Genomic DNA, 25,051 nt, shown 5'->3' on the forward strand with positions numbered 1-25,051 from the left:
ACTTCTGGAGACAGATGATGTTAATGGTTGCACAAAAATGTCAACGTGCTTAATACCAATGAACTGCGCACTTAAAAATAGTTAAAATGGTAAATTTTATATTATGTATATTTTACCACAGGAAGGAAAAAAAAGGATTTTTTATTTCCTGCATATTTACCATTTCTGGCACTCTTTATTCCTTTGCATACATACAGGTTTCCACTTGGTATCATTTTCTTCAACCCAAAGAATTTTGTTTACTATTTCTTGGAGTTAAAAATCTGCTGGCAACAAATTCTTCTAGTTCTTGTTAGTCTAAAGAAGTTTTAATTTGCCTGCCTTTTTTGAAAATAGTTTGCTGGATGTAAAATTCTTTAAGCACTTTAGGGGCGCCTGGGTGGCGCAGTCGGTTAAGCGTCCGACTTCAGCCAGGTCACGATCTCGCGGTCTGTGAGTTCGAGCCCCGCGTCCGGCTCTGGGCTGATGGCTCAGAGCCTGGAGCCTGTTTCTGATTCTGTGTCTCCCTCTCTCTCTGCCCCTCCCCCCTTCATGCTCTGTCTCTCTCTGCCCCAAAAATAAATAAACGTTGAAAAAAAAAATTAAAAAAAAAAATTCTTTAAGCACTTTAAAAATATTATTTCATTACCTCTTGACTTGCACTGTTTTTGAAGGGAAGTCTTTGATTATTCTCATGTGCCTTTTTTTCCCTCTAGCTGGTAGGGATTAACTCAATTTTTAAGGAAAGGCAGTCCTGTGCTATCTGTTTGCCAGTGTTTGAAAGCCATTGTTTCATATATTTGGTCCAGTTTTCCAAAGAAAGGATAAGTCCTATATCAGTTACTCCCTCATGTAAGAAAACAAAATTTGTCATCCTACCCCACAAATTTTTATGCATTGTACTAAAATTATCATTCATTTTAAAATATTTTCTTATAATCTTCCGATTTCACCTTTAATCCACCTATTATTTAAAATCTTTTAACTTCCAGGGCTGCCTGGATGCCTCAGGTGGTTAATCATCTGACTCTTGATCTCAGCTCAGGTCTTGATTTCAGGGTCGTGAGTTCAAGCCCCACATTGGGCCTCATGCTGGGCATGAAAAAAAAAATCTGTTAATTTCTGAGTATTTCAGCCATTTTTAGACATCTTGTTACTTATTTCCTATTTACATTCATTGTGTTCAGAGAATATACTCAGGAATATTGCAATCTTTTGTGTTTATTCAGACCTATTTTAGGATCTAACACATCAACTATATTAGTAAATGTTCCATGTGCACTTAAGGATGTATATTCTGCACTTGCTAGGTGTCAGTTAGCTCAAGGTATCTGGTGTTATTCTGATCTTCTATATCCTTACTGTTGTTTTTTTGTTTTTGTTTTTGTCTAGTTGTTCTATCTTAATGAGTGAAATATCATGAGCAAATGTCTATTGCTCTTATTGGTTCTGTCAGGTGCTTTTTCAAGAATTTTAAAGGTCTGTTATTGGGCACATATGCATATATGGCTGTTATATTTCCTTAATGAATTAACAGTTTATCATTATAAAATGTTCCTTTTTACATCTGATAATACACTTCATCTCAGAGTGTATTTTGTCTGTCATTAATGCGCTACTCTGTATTTCCTATGCTTACTGACTCCATGGTATAATTTTTTTTTCATTGTTTTGCTTCAATCGATCTGAATTTTTTTAATGAAAAGTTTTTCTCTTATGGGGAAGATATAATTGGGCCTTACATTTTTACCCAGGGTAAGAATCCCTGTCTTTTAATAAGACTTTACACTAACAAAATTGATAATCATATTAGATATAAATTAATTACTTCTTATTAAAAGACAACGATTCTTAGCCTAAATTTAAAAACAAATAAATAAGATTATTAAAGTATAAGTTTTTATTTTATTTTTTTTTTCTGTTTGTCTCATTGGGTTTTTTCTTGTGGTGGTGGTGGTTTTTCTTTTCTTCCTTCTTTCTTGTCTTCTTTTAGGTTAACTGCATTTTTTTTTCCCTTTGAATTCCTTGGTTGGCTTTTTAAATATATATCTTTGCATTATTTTTAGTGGATGTTTATGGGATTACACCACGCATCATTAACTTACCATGATCTACTCAGACTTCATTTTATAATGCTTCAAACAAAATGTAAGAACTTTGCAAAGTAAGATTTCCATTTATCCACTCCTGTCCTTTTTGCTATTGTTGTCATGTCTATTATTTCTATAAACATATAGTTTCAATTATGTAGTTTACTTTCCTGTTCTTAGGTTTATAGTTTTTGTTTTTGTCATATGACTTTTTTTTCAATTAAATTTTTTTTTTAATTTTTTTTTTCTTTTTTCTTTTCAACGTTTTTTTTAATTTATTTTTGGGACAGAGAGACAGAGCATGAACGGGGGAGGGGCAGAGAGAGAGGGAGACACAGAATTGGAAACAGGCTCCAGGCTCCGAGCCATCAGCCCAGAGCCTGACGCGGGGCTCGAACTCACGGACCGCGAGATCGTGACCTGGCTGAAGTCGGACGCTTAACCGACTGCGCCACCCAGGCGCCCCTCAATTAAATTTTTTAATGCTTATTTATTTTTGAGAAAGAGAGAGACAGTACGAGCAGGGAAGAGGCAGAGAGAGAGGGAGGGAGACACAGAATCCGAAGCAGGCTCCAGGCTGTTAGGACAGAGCCTGACACAGGGCTCAAACTCATGGACTGTGAGATCATGACCTGAGCTGAAGTTGGACGCTTCCCTGGCTAAGCTACCCAGGCGCCCTGTCATATGACTTTTAAAGAAACGACTTGAATATAATTTTGTATTTTCTCACGTATGGATCAAGCACTGGTGAAAAGACAGAAGTAAGGACCTGTGCTTGGGACCTCACATTCCCAGAATTCTATAGTCTACCCTTGTCACTCCATGAAGGAAAGCAACATCTCTCCCTGTCTTCCATACTTCTTGTTTTATTCCACCTTAGTGAAGACTTTGTTAACAAGAAGCAAAAGCTAGATTCTGCAGTGTTTTATTTCCGTATCTTTCAGTATCTAGTGTGTTCTCTTCAAAATAAAAAAATACATATATCATATTATTTTTCTTGCTTCACTTTGCTGATTCTTCCCCTGACTTATATTTTGCCGTTTGAAATCTACACTCTCAGTCTCGGTAGCGTCCATGTAATTGGGCCCTGCCTCACTCTTCTGTCTTATTTCTCATTCTGCGTTTACCTGCTGAGATACTTGTTTCCTGAAGTCACCCTGCCATCCCATGGCTTTTTCTTTTCCTCAGATTCGCCTCCTATAGGGGGGAACCCTTTCCTACAATTGACCATCTGGCCAAACACTCAGGTCAAGAATCATCTGCACCCAAGGGTTTCTGTTTCCGTCTCCCCCTCACAGGTGGAAAAAACCATACCTTCCCTGGGTCCCAAGCATAAACTGTATATTCTGCTGCCTTTGTTCTCTTAATATTTAAATGGATTTACTTGTTTACCTGGTTTTTATAAGCACTTTGAAATCATAGAACATATCCCTTTCCTCTTCTTCCACGTTGCTAGCACAGTGTCAGCACTGGATGCCGTTGGATGAACAAATTACTAACTGAACACATGAAGGAAGGAACATAAAAGTTCATATATAATAAGTGGTAGTGGGCAATTTTAAGGTGGTAAATCTGTTCATAAGGAAGCACTATCTTAAACTGAAGAAGTTAAACTGAGATGGAAATGTAATGATTATATCATGAAGAAACAGTTAAGAATTAACAAGAAGAGGGGCACCTGGGTGGCTCAGTTGGTTAAGCATCTGACTCTTGGTTTTGGCTCAGGTCATGACCTCAGTTTGTGAGTTCAAGCCCAGAGTCTGAGACCCACGTCCTGCTCTGCACTGACAGCACTGAGCCTACTTAGGATTCTTTCTCCCTTTCTCTCTGCCCCTCCCCTTCTCTCTCTCCCTTTCTCTCTCTCTCAAAATAAAAAAAAAAAATAAATGTAAAAAAAAAAAAGAATTAACAAAAAGATCCTACCAAGATTTCTAAATATAAATTGGATCCCTGTTACAAAATTATCCCTTTTTCTCTGAGGAAATACAGATTGTCATGCAATCTCTAGCTGATTGGCCAGGATGCTCACTGACATCTGACCCAGCAGAAGAGGCCAGCGTGAGACAGTGCCTTTGCTGTACAAATAAAATGCAAATGCAAACATGCTTGATCATTTCAGAGTAATGGATTTAAAATTCTAAAAAAAGTGTAAGTCCAAGGCAGAAAAAAAAAAAGTCTCTTAAAAATCAGTGTTTTAATGATGAACAATTTTGGTCAATTAAAGTTTAGACTAATTGCTATGGTGATTTTGGAAAAGAATGAAGTTAATGAGTTTCTGAATGTCAACTGCAATTTTTGAGTACTTTTAATTTGCAATCTCTTTATTTAATGGAGAAAGCATTGAAGACTCACTGAATGTATTCAAACTGCATTTTAGATTTTACAGCTGTACTTTAGCATAGGAATTCTATTTTACTATAATATCCACTCGGTTTTAGAAGTAAAGTCTTGAAAGTCTCCTTTAGGAGTGTCAAATCATACACCCTGTCAGATTCCAAAAATAACTTTGCTCTACGTTATACAGGATAAGAATCTGGCCTGATATACTAATCCTCTGATCTAGAGGAAAATAGTTGACAGATTGCTTGACCTAGCAAATCATTCAGATAACTCTGCTAGGAGCAATGGCCCTGCCATTTTTTTTTAATATAAATTTTTGATTCATATCAATTTTCACTGAAGGAAACTTTAAGAAAAATGCCTAAGGATTTTTGAATTCACTATATTTTAAATGTCTTATTTCAGGTAGATAGAAAGCAATCCCCTCTCTTTCCTGCTTTTGTAGAGGCAAATGGGGATAATAGTAAGAGTGACAATTTGTCTTTTCCTTCCTGCTTGGATATTAATTATGATAAATGTAAGAATACAGCACAGCTACCTACACATTTAAATCTACTGCAGCCTAGACACCTACCTGAAGATCAATAGTTAGGAATCATCAGAAACTATGTGCATACATAAATAATTGGTGCTTTTCCTCACACTTTAGAATTTTGCTTTTCATTCCTCAGTATTGATGTCTGCAGAGAAAGGAGTGAAATGGCAGTACAAAGTCTAACGCACCAATCACATGAGCCCAATCACACACGGGAAAGAAGTAATGAGCTGATTTTTCTCATTTTTCTGCCTGCATTTTCCCCTTTTGATTTTATACCACCAAGGTAATATTTGAAATATCAGAAAAAATGCACCAAAATAAAAACATGAAAAGCAAAAAAAAAAAAAAAAGGCATCAAATCAAAGGTGACTTTCTGTGTCTGCATTTCAGATTCATGCTGTCAATTATTTCAGGCCCAGGAAACTCAGAGACACAAGGTTTATCTGCTGCTACAAATCCATTATTTTCCCCTTAGTTGTCAGGGTAGCAGACAACACAAACACAGAAATATGTATATGCCACGATTTTGTATTCAATTAATGGTTTACTAGTGCTACAATCACTAAATCGAGCTACTCTAGAAAAATACCCACCCCATGGTTCCTCTCTTTCCACCTTGCAGTTGAAAGGCCCTAATGAGAAATGCCACTAGTTCTGAGGCTTTTAGTGGAGTACATCAAACTGATTTAAGAGCTTTGACCTTTTCCTGACTAACTCAGGGGCACTGATCTTTGAAATAAACTTTACTAAAGATAAACACACATACACAAATGAGAGGTTCAATACAATTACTTGAGCGCTAGAGGGCATTAAATTTAACAAGTAATATATAGGTAATGGCCCATGTTATCTACAGATCTATTATGATAAATTGTATCTAATTATCTGTGTTTCTATAATAGACATCCATGTACTCTTTCCTCCATCAGTATTTGAGGCAAATAAACAAGTTTTAAGAGAGAAATTTCACTCCTCTCCAGTAGTGGTTGGTTCAGAGCAACCACTTTAAGTGGTGCCTCTGGAATTGTTTTAGATTCCTTCAACACACCAGCTCAGTATATGGTGTGCATTCAAAATATTTTCCTGTAAACATTTAATTAATTTTTTAATTTTTTAGTATTTATTTACTTTTGAGAGAGAGAGAGAGAGAGAGACAGAGTGAGAGTGGGGCAGGGGTGGAGAGAGAGGGAGACACAGAATCGAAACTAGGCTCCAGGCTCTGAGCTGTCAGCGCAGAACCGGACGTGGCTCGAACTCACAAACTGTGAGATCATGACCTGAGCTGAAGTCAGATGCCTAACTGACAGAGCCACCCAGGCACCCCAACATTTAATTAATTTTAAAAAATCGTATCATGGTGCTTGAACAATAATTTTATAATATTTTAGAAACAAAAGGACTTTAAGATTTTGCAGACAAACGTCTTCTTTTGACATGAGAGAAACAAGGACCTGAGAAATAAAATGATCCACCAGGGGTCAAACCTTCAGTTCATGAACAGGTCAGGCCCAGAAAACAATGACTTCGAGTACGGCATATTTTCATCAAGGCTACATCATGGTGAGATGTCAGAATGTTTTTGTTGTCTTTTGAAATTATTATCCACTCCCCGCCCCCGCAGCTTTTATTTATTTATTGATTGATTGATTTTTAAAGTTTATTTATTTATTTTTAAGTAATCTCTGCTTCTAACATGGGGCTCAAACCCAAAACCCCCCTGATCAAGAGACTCTTCTGACTGAATCAGCCAGGTTCCCCTCCATCAGCTTGTATTTATAAAAGCAGCCTTTCATGACTCAACAACTCTCAAAAGTGTAAGCTTTTATTTTCAAACTTCAGGGTTTTTGTTTTTGTGGGTTTTTTTCTAATTAAAACAAGTACTTTCTGTTGAAGACTTAATGGTTTTTCACATTATGAAAGAATAACTTAGATCTTGGAAATCGGCTTTGAAACTTTAGTAATGCTTGTCCATGTATACGTCCCCTGAAAATCCATTGGGCATTCAAGATGTTTATTCATCAAAGATTTAAGGGTACTTCATTATACACCATCAAAAGTTTACATGCATGATTGACATTTGTGTCTAGGGTTTGCTTTTTTTTTTTTTCTTTCCTTTTTAAAGCCGAGTTGGTATTTGGTGACAAGTAGAAGACTACAAACTCAGTGAGGCAAAAAAATCTTTCAAAAATAAAGAAGTTAATGACTTGATATTTCCCCAGAGGTTTTTATAGACTGTTTAAGGAATGAGTCATAAATTTGTATTTCTGGAATCTGACTCTGGCCCATTGACCTATTTTATGTAACTGTGTCCAATTTACTTTTTAAATGTGAACATCTTTAGGGCAGCTGGGTGGCTCAGTCAGTTGAGTGTCTGACTCTTGATTTCAGCTCAGGTCGTAATCCTCAGGTCATGGGATTGAACCTGCATGCACTGAGCCTGGAGCCTTCTTAGAATTCTCTTTCTCTCTGCCCCTCCGCCCATCATGCATTTTGTGTGTGTGTGTGTGCGCGCACGCGCCCACTCTATCTAAAATTCTTTAAAAATGTGACCATCTTTGTAAATACTGTTAGTTTTATTTTAGAAAAGAGTATTTTGTTGCTTATGATGGACTCTATGCCTAATGATTTATTACTGGAACTTATTTGAGACTACCGCAGGGGATTTTTTTCATTGTACAAAGTATAAAGTCTGATATTCTAAAATATATTTATAGATGAAAATGCCTCAAAACTTACTGTGCATTATTAGGGAGAATAAAGACTACAAATTTAAGAGATCAAACCATAGGAGATCAACAAGCCATCAAAATTTCCCCAATTAACAAATTTATTAATTGACCATCCTACATAACATGATTTAATTGTTATTCCCCTGCTATAAATTAAGAAGTGAATTACATGCCAATGCACACCCAAGCCTGGTGTTCTGTATTGAAAGATATGCGTGAGTTACTGTTCTATACTGAGTAACCGTCAGTCTTGCCCTTATACGGAGGATACACAGCCATTGCTCCGTGATGGAAGCTGCGGTCCATGGGATGCAGCTTTGTTTGTAGACCTCTATTCTAACAGTTAGAGTGATGCATTTTATCATAATCACAACGCATTTAATTGAACGGAGCAATTTAAGAAACAGAGTCTAGGTCAAGGCAGATTGTAATCTAAGAGAGTTAATACTAATCTAGAAAATATAGAGGCCATGCAAACAACAAAATAAGAAGCAATGAATAATTACCAAGATAAAGCTTAGCAGTTTCACTTTATTTCTGTTCAAGGTAAATGCATTTTGGACAACCCACCTTTGATTGCTAAATGCTTTAAGTGGCCATCAGGTGCTATTATTTCCTCACTGAGCTTTCACTACTCCAGAAATCATGTTTTTTTAGAACTGCATTACTGGAGAGGGGGCAAAAGAGCATGGGGCATAAACTGAAAAATAAATAAATCCAAAGAGTCATTTTTGTACAACATTTAAGCTAATTGTTTTAACAGTACATAACATATACACAGCAAATTACCAAAGAACTTTCCTCTTTAATACACTAAGAGATGACTATAATTGACAAACATTATTTTTGCATTCCTTAAAGAATTGATTAAAATATAAGAATGAGAAAAAGAAATATATATTTAAAGAAATAATAATCGCAATAATGATAGTAAGCCTTCCTAATTAAACCTTCCTAATGTTATGTTAAACTCCTAATTTTCTTTAAAAATCTTCTGGCTCTTATCAACAAATCTTTATTCCAAAAAGATATGAATAATTTGAGCATTATCAGGTGTGTGTATGTTACAATGATAACTGGTTATCAAAAAGAGACAAAACTCAGGAGAAATCCAATGCTTTTACATTGTTTTCTAATATAGACTAATATATCTTAGTATCTAAAACCTGCACTTTTATTTTATTTTATTTTCAAAACTTGTTATTTTAGACTCAAAATATATCAATATAAAAAGTGGTAAATATTTTTCAGGCTGCTACTCTCTGGTGGTGGAAACCTTAAATTTCCATTTTTGTGCCTGCTAACAAGGAAACAAAATAATTATGATTACAAAACAAAAAGTTCATCCTGAAATAAGGATTGGAACAGTTTTAAGTTGGTAAGTTTTGTTCAAATTACAGTCAGTTCTGCTTTAATGCAACATATGTGTTTCTAAAAATCTCCACACTATGGAAAAGAATGCAAAATTGGGGCATGATACTCAAAAGGTTTGTCAAGTAGAACATTAAAAAAAAAAAAAAAAAGGACAGAAGAGAAACTAGTAAAAATGGTGGCAAAGTTATACTTGTTAAATAGATAAAAAATACAAATATACTGCAATAAATATGGCACTTAACCTAGAAAATGCCCTGAGGTTTGTTTTATGGAAGGGTTGCCGTTTCTGAGTTACAGTGAAGAGGTGGAAGGAAGGTTTCGTGATACAACAGGAAGTTGTAACACCAGATGTGGATTAGGGGAGGCTGCTGATGTATGTACATGTTTTTGTGTTCTCTGAGACTCAGCTAAGCTGTGTGCTGTTTCCTATGTCAACCTTAAAAATACAATGGCCAGTTATTTCACTAGAAAGACAGATTTATTGGGGAATAGCAGTCATTACAGTCCAGGACAAGCAAGCTACAGCTACATAGATGTCCACCAAGCAAAGGAGAGGAAAGCTCTTTCATTGAAGAAAGCAGGTAAATTGGGATGGCTGTGATCAACCAAAAGTTCCTTGGGATAAAATGGGTATTGAAGTACAATTGCTTCTCATTGGCTGAACTGTGACTGTTTATCATTGGCTGAGTTATTGCCAGGGAGGAAGAAAGCATACCCACATCTCAAACAGCAATTAAATGAAAGTAAATGATCCTGTCAATATATACATTGAAACTCGAGGACAGTGACTGTTGACGTAATTGTTAGGCCAATGGTTCTAATTGTTAGGCCAATGGTTCTCAAACTTTAACTTGATCGGAATCAACTGCAGTATTTGTTAAAACTCAGATTTCCCCCAGGGGTGCCTGGGTGGCTCAGGTCATGATCCCACAGTTTGTGGCTTCCAGTCCCCCATGAGATTCTGTGCTGACACCTCAGAGCCTGGATCTTGCTTCGGACGCTGTATCTCCAGAGCTCTCTCTCTGCCCCTCCCCTCTTTGCACTCTGTTTCTCTCTCTCTCAAAAATAAATAAACACTTGGGGCGCCTGAGTGGCTCAGTCGGTTAAGCGTCCAACTTCAGCTCAGGTCATGATCTCACAGTCCATGAGTTCGAGCCCAGCGTCGGGCTCTGTGCTGACAGCTCGGAGCCTGGAGCCTGCTTCGGATTCTGTGTCTCCCTCTCTCTCTGACCCTCCCCCGTTCATGCTCTGTCTGAAAAATAAATAAACATTAAAAAGAAATTAAAAAAATAAATAAACACTTTTAAAAAAAAGTCAGATTTGCCCTAATCCCAGAGTTTCTATTTTAGTATTGGCATTTCTGAACATTCCCAGGAGATGCTTGCCACTGCTGGAGAGGGGATGTGTGCATACTTTGGGAATCACCTGGTTACACCATACCAACTACTGCAGAAAGCAGTTGACAACAGTGTCTCAGTACTTATATAAAGGAGAAAATCTGTTTTCATCATGGTTACCATTAAGAATGTGACTTTCTCATCAAAAAGATCCCAACAACCTCCCTCTAACTTTCTTTGCTCCAGTGTTAGTAGCAAAACAAAGAAAATAAAAACAAATTTAACGGTTAGGCTCATGCAGTATGTTGGGCATCTGGATCACCTCCTAACAAGTATCTGTCATTCTCCATTACCCAGAAACCATGCATTTGTGGTGCAACTGACTTCCTCCAAGGATGAGACCTGATTAGACTAAATCAGTTAAACTCATTCCCTCTGAGCATCCATGGTTTATTCAGAGGAAAATTTCAATGATTTGGAAAGCAATGGTTTCATTCTTTTCTATAAACCTGAATAGAGAAACAGGTCATTCCAGAAGCTGCTGGCAACCATTTATAATCATAAGACAAGCCAGAAGGAGGGCAAATCTAAAATAGCAGGAGACCAGAGCCAAGAAAATAATAGAAAAATAGAGCTGGATTCTTCATTGGACAGAACCTGAAAGCCCACACTACTACTAAACCTTTCAGTTACATGACTGGATTAACCACTTTTAATTTTTAAGCCAGTTTGAGTTGGGCTCCTTGTAACTTTAACCAAACCAAACAAACAAGAAGTCAAAAGAAAAAAAACAAAAAAAAAAAAAAAAAAAAAAGAAAAAAAAAACCCTCGTACCTAAATATGTATAGACAAAGGCAAGAGAAGACAAGAGCTAATAAGTAAATGAAACAAGTGTACTGAAGGAATGTAGTCTCCATAGAAATCTACTGATACCTAAAGTGAACTTTGGCTGTTTTTACAAGCAGGGACCAAGATCTTGTTAAGTAAGGGTTCTGAAACAAAGTATCAATTTCAGGTAGTAGAGACTGGATAAATCACCAAAAGGGTGAAAAGATACACAGCATCCAGAACAATTAAAGGTAATTGTTATTTCCCTTGTCTCCTGGTTAGACTTCAGTTATCGATATAGAAAATAAATGCAGTCCCCATTCTACAGTGTAGCAAGTCATCCTTATCATTCTTTGATCAACATCATAAAATCTCATTCTAACCTATTCTCACATACAGATATCTGGACTGTGTAGAATTTTTACCTATTATAACAAAGTTTTGGGCAAAGAGTGAGAAGATATAGTTAAGCAGTCTTACTCCCACCCCACTTAACAAAATTGCATCTTAACCAAACTTACTACTGTCTGGATATGCTCTATTTTTACCAATAGAAAACAAAACATAAAGACATGAAAAGTAAAAGAGAAATGCATTCAAGAAAAATATATGTGGAGCGCCTGGGTGGCTCAGTGGGTTGAGCATCTGACTCTTGATTTCTGCTCAGCTCGTGATCCCCAGGTGGTGGGCTCGAGCCCCAAATCGGACTCTGCACAGAGTGTGGAGCCTGTTTAAGATCTCTCTCTCTCTCTCTCTCTCTCTCTCTCTCTCTGTCTCCCTTTGCCCCTCTCCCTCACTTGCATGCACACACTCTCTCTTAAACAAAATTTAAAAGAAAAGAAAAATATACTTAATTTGCCAGGTTGCCTGCTATAAGAGAAATGACTTCACTTTTATTTAGTCTAAGGGCAAATTAAGCCCAGTAAACCAAATGACAAGTAGAAGAGCATTATTTTAGGAGTAACAAAAATCTGAGTTTGAAATCCCACTTCTGTTATTTAACTTTACACAAGCTATTTAACTTTCTTGAGTCCCATCTGTAAGATGGGGATTGTGTGTAATTTATGGAGGATTTTTTTGTCTGTGTGACAAATAAGACAGCTTATGAAAAGCACCTCACAGTGCCTGATAAATATTAGGTGCCTAATATTATTATCTTACCCTAAATACCTCAACAGCTTCTTAGAACAGAATATAAGGTAGTTATATTTCATCAGATTGTTTAGGCTATTCATGGAGGAGGACAATCTGAGTCCTACTGACCATAGAAGTCTCCAGAGCACTACTATATTAGATGGTTATATTGTATTATATTATATTTTGAGGTTATTCCCAAACAGTATTGGACAAGGGGCCCTTCACTGGGATGTCTACTGACAAAGGAAACCATAATAATATCCAGGGCAACCAGGGCAACATTCAGGTATATACGAGGTGGATAACAAATAGTTGCATAGAAACCAGATCACTATACAAAGTGTTTCCTATTAACAAAAAGGCAGAAGCTCTGTATGTTCCTCTGGACAAGAAGTTTTCACTTTTGGCAATGGGGCAAGAAACCTAAGGACTGAGTGTGTCCATGGAAAGTAAGTCATCAAACAATGAAGCGGCAGGAAAATTATGTAGCATTTTAGAACTTGTTTATGAACACAGTCTTCTGGAATATTTCCACAAAGTTGATGAAATTGTGATCCCATTTACTCCTGCTTGCCAAACGGTAATGATCTCAAACCACCAAGTTTAAGGAAAAGGAGAATACCTTAACAGCTTTTGCACAGATCAATTCTGTCTTTTATGTAATAAAAGCTACACTATTGGAAATCCTGTCCATTGAAAAGAATGTACATTTGGGATAAAAAGTACAGCACAGCAAATATATTAAATAATATGGTAATAAATTTGTAGGGTGATAGATGGCTGCTACATTTATAATGGTGAGCATTTAATAATACATATAATTGTCAAATCACTATGTTGTACACTTGAAACTAACACAATATTGTATGTTGACTATACTTCAATTAAAAATATATACATGTCTAGCTCTATATTTATAGGCATGTATTAATGGATAGGTAGCTAGAGTTTTGTTTTGTTCTTCTGATTGTTTTAACCTTATTTTGGCATCTGCAATGTACTTTTTAAAAAGCCTTGTCAGAATGAAAGGTTCACCTGAGAAAATTGTAGAATATACACTGAAAAGCAGAATGCATTGCATAATATTTTTGTGATTTTCTGCCCACCCCTGTCACCTCACTATTCAAACTGCATACTTGGGTGTTACTCAAAATATGAAATGTTATTCCAAAATCGATTTAATGGAATATTAATTCCTAAAGAATTCAAATATTTCTGTCATATTTGTGATGAACTTTTGTCGAAAAGAATATAAAGAGATTAAAGAAAATATTTTTCTGGTGCTTAACATACGGAGATTATTTTTTCAATAAACATGGGTGGATTCCTAGTTCTACCATTACCAGCTAGATGACCTTGGACAAATAACACAATTCCACACCAGTAGGTACCAAAAGTAGCAAGGAATCAACAAGTACTACATAGATCCTTGTGAAGAACTCATTAAATAATTAATATAAAATATCTTCTGCAGAGATATTCTAGATATTCTTGTCGTCTAAGTGTACGACTCTTGATTTCAGCTCAGGTCATGATCTTGGTACATGGGTTCTAGCCCCACATCAGGCTTGCTGCTGTCAGCCAAGAGCCTGCCTCAGATCATCTGTCCCCCTCTCTCTCTGCCCCTTCCTCATTTCTGCTCTCTGTCTCTCTCAAAAATAAAAAAAAAAAAAAAACATAAAAAAAGAAGTAATTTACTTTGTTTAAGCCCAAGTTCTGCATTTGCACATTGCAAAAAATAGAAATGATACCTAACTACTTATCTATAAGATTCTAATGAAATTATATTCTCTAAAAGAGCATTTCCAAAGGTAAAATATTATAAAATCTTTAAATAATAGGTGTTCTGGTCCCAATTACACCAAGATAAATCCTTAAAACACAGAGATTCTTCAGTTACATATATTAGATTATAAACTCCATGAAGTTAGGGATTCTGACTCATTTGTTTCTTGATATATTTTGAACTCCTAGGAGAATGCTTGATATATAGTGGGTGTTCAATGAATATTATCATAAATATACAGAAAAACAAATTAGTCTATACGTTGATAGTGACAGGTTGAGGAAAAAAAAGATAATGATTTGTGTGCCACCGAGAAATCAGCTGGCAATGAGAGTGAAGGATTTTCTGGAGGGTAAGGAAATCATTTGAGAGAAGATGGTGTATTTTTATTCCATAATTTATATTGGAAAGGAAATAGCCATATGATATTTCCCTTGGGGCTAAACAATACATTGGTTTTCTTCCACATATGTGAGAAAGAAAACAAATCAATGAGAATAAACTAGAAGCAATCATTCAGCAATCTAGGGATCTTTTCAAGAAATAAAATGTGATGTACTTCCTCAAATTGATACCCATTTGTCCCTACAGCCTGTATCTCTATCTGCGTGTACACCTAAAGTTCTATTAAATAACTTTTATTCATGATAGTGACTCAGGATCCTCAAAGAAATGATAAATTATATTCAGTGTTATCCTTACTAACACAGAGAAGTATGCAACATGTTTCATAAATACTTTTTCTTCATAAAAAGTATCACTAGTTTTTAAAGTTGTGGTATCTGCTTTCCTCCAAACATTTTAAATTTTTATTAATGCTTATTTACTTTTGAGAGAAGACAGAGCATGAGCAGGGGAAAGGACAGAGAGAGAGAGAGAGAGAGACAAAACCGAGGCAGTCTCCAGGCTCTGAGCGGTCAGCACAGAGCCCAACACGGGGATTGAATCCACAGACCAAGAGATCATGACCGAAACCAAAGTTGGACACTTAGCTGACTGAGCCACCCAGGCACCCTTCCTCCAAACATTGAATTAAGCCTCTATATGTGTCATGAAATGTAGAGAATGCAAAGAAATAAATATGTCCCAAATTATGATGGAGTTTAAATTCAATTCAATTCAATGAAAGAGAGATTAAACTTCTTTTATCTACTCAATTTATTTTCCTAGACCACCAATAATTATATATCAGGTTTATTTCCTGTAAAACTAAAAACAATTAAATCATATTAATATGTATCTACGTTGATATTCTGGATTTTCCTTTGTGGGAAGTTTTGCTATTAACTATTAGTTTTTTATTTGTTTTTGTTGGTTTTTGTGTATTTTCTCTGTGCATGAGTGTATTATTCAGAATACTATAATGTTATCATGTATTATTTTCCAGCAGCTCCCAATGTATATTTCTATCCAAATATTCATCCACAGTTTATTACAATTATTAATTTACTTGTCTGTCTCCCCAACAATTGTAGTCTGAGTTTACTAAGATATGGATTATGGTTTGACTTTGTTCCTCTAACATGTAACACAGTACCTGGAATATTATATATATTAATTGTGGAAAGAAGAAAAAAAAGAAGAAAGTAAGGGGATAAAAATCCACAGTTCACTGCAAATGATCACGTGATCTGAACCTGGAGAATTTTTTTAATTAATTCATTCATTTATTTGTTTGTTTTTTCAATATATGAAATTTATTGTCAAATTGGTTTCCATACAACACCCAGTGCTCATCCCAAAAGGTGCCCTCCTCAGTACCCATCACCTACCCTCCCCTCCCTCCCACCCCCCATCAACCCTCAGTTTGTTCTCAGTTTTTAAGAGTCTCTTATGCTTTGGCTCTCTCCCACTCTAACCTCTTTTTTTTTTTTCCTTCCCCTCCCCCATGGGTTTCTGTTAAGTTTCTCAGGATCCACATAAGAGTGAAAACATATGGTATCTGTCCTTCTCTTTATGGCTTATTTCACTTAGCATAACACTCTCCAGTTCCATCCACGTTTCTACAAAGGGTCATATTTCATTCTTTCTCATTGCCATGTACTCCATTGTGTATATAAACCACAATTTCTTTATCCATTCATCAGTTGATGGACATTTAGGCTCTTTCCATAATTTGGCTATTGTTGAGAGTGCTGCTATAAACATTGGGGTACAAGTGCCCCTATGCATCAGTACTCCTGAATCCCTTGGGTAAATTCCTAGCAGTGCTACTGCTGGGTCATACGGTAGGTCTACTTTTAATTTTTTGAGGAACCTCCACACTGTTTTCCAGGGTGGCTGCACCAATTTGCATTCCCACCAACAGTGCAAGAGGGTTCCCGTTTCTCCACATCCTCGCCAGCATCTATAGTCTCCTGATTTGTTCATTTTGGCCACTCTGACTGGCGTGAGGTGATATCTGAGTGTGGTTTTGATTTGTATTTCCCTGATAAGGAGCGACGTTGAGCATATTTTCACGTGCCTGTTGGCCATCCGGATGTCTTCTTTAGAGAAGTGTCTATTCATGTTTTCTGCCCATTTCTTCACTGGGTTATTTGTTTTTCAGGTGTAGAGTTTGGTGAGCTCTTTATAGATTTTGGATACTAGCCCTTTGTCCGATATGTCATTTGCAAATATCTTTTCCCATTGCGTTGGTTGCCTTTTAGTTTTGTTGGTTGTTTCCTTTGCTGTGCAGAAGCTTTTTATCTTCATAAGGTCCCAGTAGTTCATTTTTGCTTTTAATTCCCTTGCCTTTGGGGATGTGTCAAGTAAGAGATTGCTACGGCTGAGGTCAGAGAGGTCTTTTCCTGCTTTCTCCTCTAGGGTTTTGATGGTTTCCTGTCTCACATTTAGGTCCTTTATCCATTTTGAGTTTATTTTTGGGAATGGTGTGAGAAAGTGGTCTAGTTTCAACCTTCTGCATGTTGCTGTCCAGTTCTCCCAGCACCATTTGTTAAAGAGACTGTCTTTTTTCCATTGGGTATTCTTTCCTGCTTTGTCAAAGATGAGTTGGCCATACGTTTGTGGGTCTAATTCTGGGGTTTCTATTCTATTCCATTGGTCTATGTGTCTGTTTTTGTGCCAATACCATGCTGTCTTGATGATGACAGCTTTGTAGTAGAGGCTAAAGTCTGGGATTGTGATGCCTCCTGCTTTGGTCTTCTTCTCCAAAATTACTTTGGCTATTCGGGGCCTTTTGTGGTTCCATATGAATTTTAGGATTGCTTGTTCTAGCTTCGAGAAGAATGCTGGTGCAATTTTGATTGGGATTGCATTGAATGTGTAGATAGCTTTGGGTAGTATTGACATTTTGCAATATTTATTCTTCCAATCCATGAGCATGGCATGTTTTTCCATTTCTTTATATCTTCTTCAATTTCCTTCATAAGCTTTCTATAGTTTTCAGCATACAGATCTTTTACATCTTTGGTTAGATTTATTCCTAGGTATTTTATGCTTCTTGGTGCAATTGTGAATGGGATCAGTTTCTTTATTTTTCTTTCTGTTGCTTCATTATTAGTGTATAAGAATGCAACTGATTTCTGTACATTGATTTTGTAACATTTATTTGTTTTTTTAATTTACGTCCAAGTTAGCATATAGTGCAACAATGATTTCAGGGGTAGATTCCTTAATGCCCCTTACCCATTTAGCCCATCCCCCCTTCCACAACCCCTCCAGTAACCCTCTGTTTGTTCTCCATATTTAAGAGTCTCTTCTGCTTTGTCCCCCTCCCTGTTTTCATATTATTTTTGTTTCCCTTCCCTTATGTTCATCTGTTTGTATCTTAAATTCCTCATATGACTGAAGTCATATGATATTTGTCTTTCTCTGACTAATAATACCCTCTAGTTCCATCCATGTAGTTGCAAATGGCAAGATTTTATTCTTCTTGATAGCCAAGTAATACTCCATTTTATATATATATATATATATATATATATATATACACACACACACACCACATCTTCTTTATCCATTCATCTGTCAATGGACATTTGGGTGAGAATTTTTAAAGAACTAAATATATTGATGCCAAATTATGCTGGAGATTTAAGAAAATAAAAAAGCAAAAGGAACAATACTATAGAGGTAAGTTTATACCAGGAATTAGATCATGTCTATCTACATACACGAGGAAACATCTTTTTGTTTACTTTTCATTTCTTTTTCTTTTTTTTTTCTTTTTTTTTTTTGCCACATAAAGGAAAATCAGACCCTACTGAGCTGGACAGTCTAGTCCTGCCATATTAGTCACCTTGGACCATGAGAGGTTCGGATTTCCATAGCCAGACTAAAGCAGAACATTGTGGCTGTTACTTGAAAGAGACAAGTAGGAGGGGGAGGAAGCACTTAGTCATCCTCTATACCTTTTTGCTTCAGCTACCTGAGTAATTGGCTTACCTCTCCAGTTTTCCTAGAATGTGGAAAATTGGCAGACCCTGCAAACGGAAATTTGCCCAGTCTTAACCTAGGGTACTGGTCTCTTCATTATGAATCACCCCCACACTCTAAATAAACAATAAACAACTAGAAACTCACCAAGAAAGTTTCTACCAAAATTACATGCCTGCTGCTTTCAGACTTGAAAAATAGAAACTCAAAAGTGAGTTAAAGGAAAATGAAAGCACAAATAAAACTCGAGCCTGGTATAGTCCTACAGAGCAGGTTTTACTGGTATAGCAGCGATTGCACTAGTACTCTGTGCAGGGTTCTGGGATCACACCCCAAGGGCACACCCCTGGGGATCTCAGATGACTTCCCACCACCATTCTGTCCACAGCCGGCATTTCTCATTGGTATCTGTTAGGACAGCTGGGAAGATATTATCTTACCAAAATAAACTTTTTTTTTTTAATTGAAAGTTATGATTGCACCTTCAATACCGCCCAGAATATGGTGTGTCAGCTTCGCTGTACATTATTTTCCTATTACTATTCCGGAAAGATCTCTATCTGTGACTGCCTGCAGAGAAAAGAAAAAAAAAATCCAAAATGGAGCATTATAACTTATAGCCCAGAGGGTTGAAAAAGAAAAGAACAAACAGCAACAACAACCTGGGATCCCATATCATCCTTACCCTTAGGAAAGGAAAAGATTTACTTGATTGCAAAGTAGCTTAGTTCACAAATGCAAGGATATTTTTATAAGCCTACCACAAAAGAAAGTGCAGCATCTAAGCAAATTTAAAATGTATTTTAAATATGTATGTATATTGTCAAATTATATTCCCAAAAAAATGCTTTACTTATATGAACTTTCTAGTCTTAAAACTACATGGGATCCATCCTCCACATTGGCTTGTATGAAGGCCTGGGAGGCCATGGGTGCCCCTAAACTCTCTCCCTGCCCCAATCTTTGTCTTCCTAAAGACATAGTTTAAGTGGTGTCTACTCGGAGACACTTTCTCTCAACATTCTTTTATCTTTTTTTTTTTTAAGATTTTATTTTTAAGTAATCTCTACACCCAACGTGAGGCTCGAACTTGCAACCCAGAGACCAATAGTCGCCTGCTCCTCCGACTGAGCCAGCTGGGCACCTCTATTTCTCTGAACTTTCTGCTTAGAATACCTTTCTTCCTTACTGGGGTTCCTTGTGTTCTTTTATCAGAATTTTTATAAATTTTAACTACTTTATCTACTTCCTTGCTTGTATCTATTTCCTTCAGTAGAATTTATGTCTCCAAAGGGCAAGTACCTTCTCTGTCTTATTGATCACTGCATTCTCAACACCCATCTCTGTACTTGACATATATTAAGTACTCAGATATTTTGTTGACTGAATAAATGAATTGGACAAACTAGTATTAAACAACCATGGTTTATTTCCTGGCCTTGCTATTTATGTACCGCATAATCTTGACAGTTATTTACCTCCCCAAGTGTCTTTTGATTTCCTTCCATTGTAAAGCGATAATAGTTCTAAACACATGGAGATGTTGTGAGCATTAAATGAAATAATGTGAGTAAAGAGCATCATGTCTAAAAAGAAGATATCTGTTAGTACCTGGACGAAAAAGAGGGGGCAGAGAGATAGGGAGTGAATGAACTCGACCAGGCACTCTTTGGGAATTGAATAAACACTCGTGGCAAGTGGAGGCAATTTGAGTTATTGGTTGGCAGCTTCTTGGAGGCAGAAGACCATCATCTACTTGGCCACAGTTTGCTTAGAAGGTGCACATGTGTCTCTAGAAGAAGGAGATCATTAAAATTCCTTCTCCCTGAAGACATTCTAAGGATAGACTCCCACAAACCATCTCTATTCAATGCCCAGATTCTGCGTTGTTGTTTTCTTGTAGTTTCCTTGAAGGAACCAACTGTCAAACAGTCATGATAGAGATAGGATTTTCCGGACTTTATGCTCAACCCTATCTTACTATCACTCCCATCACTACATAGCCAGAGAAAGGAAAAGGTTGAGAGAAAAAAAATGTGGAGCAGAACATTGGGTCCTTCTATTGTCTTTATGAAGGAAGCCAAAGAAATCTGTTAAAGGCTCATTTTTAATTTTTTTTAATGTTTATTTATTCTTGAGAGAGAGAAACAGAGCCAGAGAGTGAGTGGGGGAGGGGCAGAGAGAGAGAGAGAGAGAGAGAGAGATAGAATCTGAAGCAGGCTCCAGGCTCTGAGCTGTCAGCACAGAGATGGACATGGAGCTCGAACTCATGAACAATGAGATTATGACCTGAGCCAAAGCCTGATGCTTAACTAACAGAGCCACCCAGGAGACCCTAAAGGCTCATTTTTGACTTGTAACATCAAAGATGAGATTTACAGCATTGGAAAATGTAGAGAATTGAAACAAAAACTTTTTAGTATAATATAATTCTATAATTGTGTGTATGTGTGTGTGTGTGTGTGTATGTATATTACATATGCATATAACTGTATGTAAACTATCCCCATAAAATTGAAAATATTTTGGTTATGAATTTCATTATAAATCATTTATGTAAAAATAAAAATGTTGCAAAGAATACCATATTTTATTTTGAAGATGAATGCACATTATCATTTGGTAGTCAACATAAAATTAAGATATATTTTAAGTTTCCATCTAAAACTTTTTTTAAAGTAGCCCATTTTGGGTTTGAACTGTTCAGTTAATTTGTTTAGTCTTCTGCTTTGTTTTGTGAAGGCTTTAACAAATATATTAGGTAAGCTCTACTCAAGGCACAGATCTGCAAGCAGAGATTCTTTATAAATCTAAAATAAATGACATACCAAGGTCAATATTTTCACTGACAGTAGCTCTAGAGCTGCCTAAATATCCAAAGTATTTGGAGGTGTGTATTGGGGATGGGTGATATTTTTATGTTGGTTTTTTGTTTGTTTTTGGTTTTTTGTGTTTTGGTTTTCAGTTTTTGGGTTTTTTGGAAAAAGCACTTCAATGAGCCTTGAACAACTCTTGAAGTTGTTCAGAGTGAACTTCCTACTTCCAATACGGTGACTCTCAATCTTATGATAACCAACCCTCCTGCTTATTGTAATTATTTTGTTACACACTCATTGTGATCCTCACATAAAATTCATACATAATGCAACCTACTAATATGCATAATTTCAAAAAAGTAAGGAAGGAGGGAAAAAAGAAAAGATGGAAGAAAAGAAGGAAGGAAGGAAGGAGAGGGTGGAAGGAAAGAAGAAAGGAAGGAAGGTAGGAAGGAAGGAAGGATGGAATGTAGGAAGGAAGGCAGGCTGGAAGAAAGGAAGGAATTCCTAACTATACAATTTTAGAGTCATAATAGGAAAATAAAATAATTTCCATTCCAATATGTAAGGACTCAGGCACAAGTACACCAGAAGACATATTAAAATTGCCAGATGCTGGGGCGCCTGGGTGGCTCAGTCGGTTAAGGGGCCGACTTCAGCTCAGGTCATGATTTCGCAGTCCGTGAGTTCGAGCCCCGCGTCGGGCTCTGTGCTGACAGCTTAGAGCCTGGAGCCTGTTTCAGATTCTGTGTCTCCCTCTCTCTCTGACCCTCCCCCATTCATTCTCTGTCTCTCTCTGTCTCAAAAATAAATAAACGTTAAAAAAAAAATTAAAAAAAAATTGCCGGATGCTTGCACATACATGAAATGAATAAGATGATTTTTGACACATAGGGTAAGGTGAACTCATTTTGTATAAATATAGGAAAGTGAAAATAAGACAATATGTATGGACACTAGAACACAAAATGGTGTTATGAAAAAATGTAGTAGTCAGAATAATTCCCCCTTCGTCTCCCAAGATGTCCACATCCTAATCCTTGGAACATGTGAATATGTATATTAAGCTACATGGCAAAGAAAAAATAAGATGGATTGGTGAACCTAAAAATGGGATTATCCTGGATCATCTGGGTATCGTGAGGGCCATTAAGAACATTAAAAGTGGAAGAGGTAGTCAGAGAAAGAGATGTGAAGACAGAAGCAAGGCCAGAATGGTATGATGTGAAAAAGAGGCAGCTTACCTGTGCTCACCTTTGCTAGCTGTGAAGATGGAGACAGACGAAAGGAAGGCTGGCATCCTAGGAAAGGAGAGGATTCACCCCTACAGCCTCCAGAAAGAAACACTGTCCTGTCAAAACCTTGATTTTAGCCTAGTGCAAACCAAGTCAGGCTTCTAATGTGTAGGACACAAAGATAAGAAATTTGTATTGTTGGAAGCCACTAAGTTTGTGGTGATTTATCACAATGGTATTATACAAAATAAACACGCCAATCTCACCTATATGATAAGAGAGAGCCATAACCTTATTGAAATAAGGATGAGGGCACCTGGGTGGCTCAGTTGGTTAAGCTTCCAGCTCTTGGTTTCAGTTCAGGTCATGATTTCATGGTTCTTGAGTTTGAGCTTCATGAGGAGCCTGCTTGGAATTCTCTCTCTCTCTTTCTGCCTCTCCCCCACCAAATAAATAAATAAATAAATAAATAAATAAATAAAAAAAAATACTGATGACAAGTCAAGACAAATTATAAACTTTCATAGGGGAGGGGAAAAAGGAAAATATGCTACCCTCACAAATGGCCTGAGTTTCATAAATATGGATTCAAAATAAGGCCTTTCTTTATGGCAAGGAATGAGACAGTGACAGATTAGTCACAGAAAATCCATCTCATTTCCTGGTAGCCTGCTACCTGCCAAGACATGTTTTAGACACTTGTACTTAGAATTTGAAGTACATCCTTCTATTGGTTTTATGAAATAAATGATGGATTGAGATGAAATAAGCAGACAACTACGAAACAAAAGTTTATAAAGAAGTTGTAAAGTTATCTCCCAGGGACAGTATAAAAATTTGGAAAACCTAAATGGACAATCTAAAATTTTATAAATAATTTCACCGTGCTTTTTCACAACAGATTTCTTACTGACTATTGGCAGGTTACAGAATAAATGAAATATATGTAGGTTGAAAAGTGTTGGGAACTAAATTGTGTTCCCCCAAACTTTTTTGGTCTGCAGGTTTATAGCCTTCATCAATTTAAAAAAAAATTTTTTTAATGTCTATTCATCTTTCAAGAGAGAGAGAGACTGTGAGCAGGGAAGGGGAAGAGAGAGAGAGAGACACACACAGAATCTGAAGCAGGCTCCAGGCTCTGAGCTGTTAGCACAGAGCCTGATGCGGGACTCGAACTCATGAACTGTGAGCATGACCTGAGCTAAAGTTGGACACTTAAATGACTCAGCCACTGAGGCGTCCCATAGCCTTCACCAAATTTGAGAGGTTTTTGACCATTATAATTTCTTCCTTCAAATATTTCTTCCTTCCCCTTTTGGAAATTCCAGTCACATGTACATTAGGCCACATGAAATTGTCCCAGAACTGATATGCTATTCATTTTCTTTTAAAGTCTTTTTCCCCCTATTTCATTTGAATAATTTTTTTTGTTCTATCTATAAATTCACAAATTTTTTTTCTGCAGTGCTTAGTATCCAGTTAATACTGTTTAGTATTTTTTTTCATCCTTGACGTTGTATTTTTCACCTGCAGAAATTCTATTTGGTTCTCTGTTACATCTTCCAACTTTCTTACTATTATATTCCATCTTTCTTCTAGCTACTTTAACATGTAGAATGGAGTTATACGTATTTTAATGTCCTTGTCTGCTGATTATAACATCTTTGCCAGTTCTCATTGATTGATTGATTGATTGATTACTTTTGATCAGGTGATTTGTCTCCTAACTATGGGTTGCATTTTTCCCACTCCTTTTATATCTCATAATTTCTTATTAGATATCACACAAGATTAATTTTACCTCGTGAACTGTTGGATATTTTGCATTCTAAAAATATTTTAAGCTTTTTCTTAGAAACAATTTGATCTTTTGGTGTCCTGCTTTTAAGATTTGTTATGCAAGACTTGAGCCATGTGTGGTCTAAATATTCCCAATGCCAAGACTAGACCTTATACCCAAAGCTGTGTGAATTCTGTAGTTTTTAATTGTGGCTGGTAGTAATAAACACTATTCCCCATCCATTATGAATGTTTGGTCCTGTTCTTTTATTTGGGGTGGTCCTCAATTACTGTTGAGGGAGGTAGTTTTTTCAAATCCATGCACTGATTGGTACCTTGGTGAATATTAGGGGATGGTTCTCTGTAGTTGTCCAGAGTTCTATCTTTGTGTGGCTATCTCCTCTCTGGTACTCTAGTTTCCATGTGAAGTATTTTTGTTGGTTTGTTTTAAGTAAACTCTATCCCTAACGTGGGGCTCAAACTCAGGACCCTGTGATCAAGAGTCCCCCAAGATCAAGAGTGGTATGCTCTACTGACTGAGCCCACCAGGTGCCCCTAGCCACCATGTGAACTTAAACTGCATTCTTTTCCTTGAATTCTTAGCCCAATCTCCTCAAATCAAGGAGTCCATTGATCTCTTACCCTCCTTATGATCTGGAAATTCTCTCAAGGTAGGAGCAATCACAGGGCTCACATTTGTTTCCTA

This window comes from Lynx rufus, unplaced genomic scaffold, assembly GCF_022079265.1.
Source record: "Lynx rufus isolate CCGP_SWC_20201006 ecotype Redwood Valley unplaced genomic scaffold, mLynRuf1.p SCAF_6, whole genome shotgun sequence".
Lineage (NCBI taxonomy): Eukaryota > Metazoa > Chordata > Mammalia > Carnivora > Felidae > Lynx > Lynx rufus.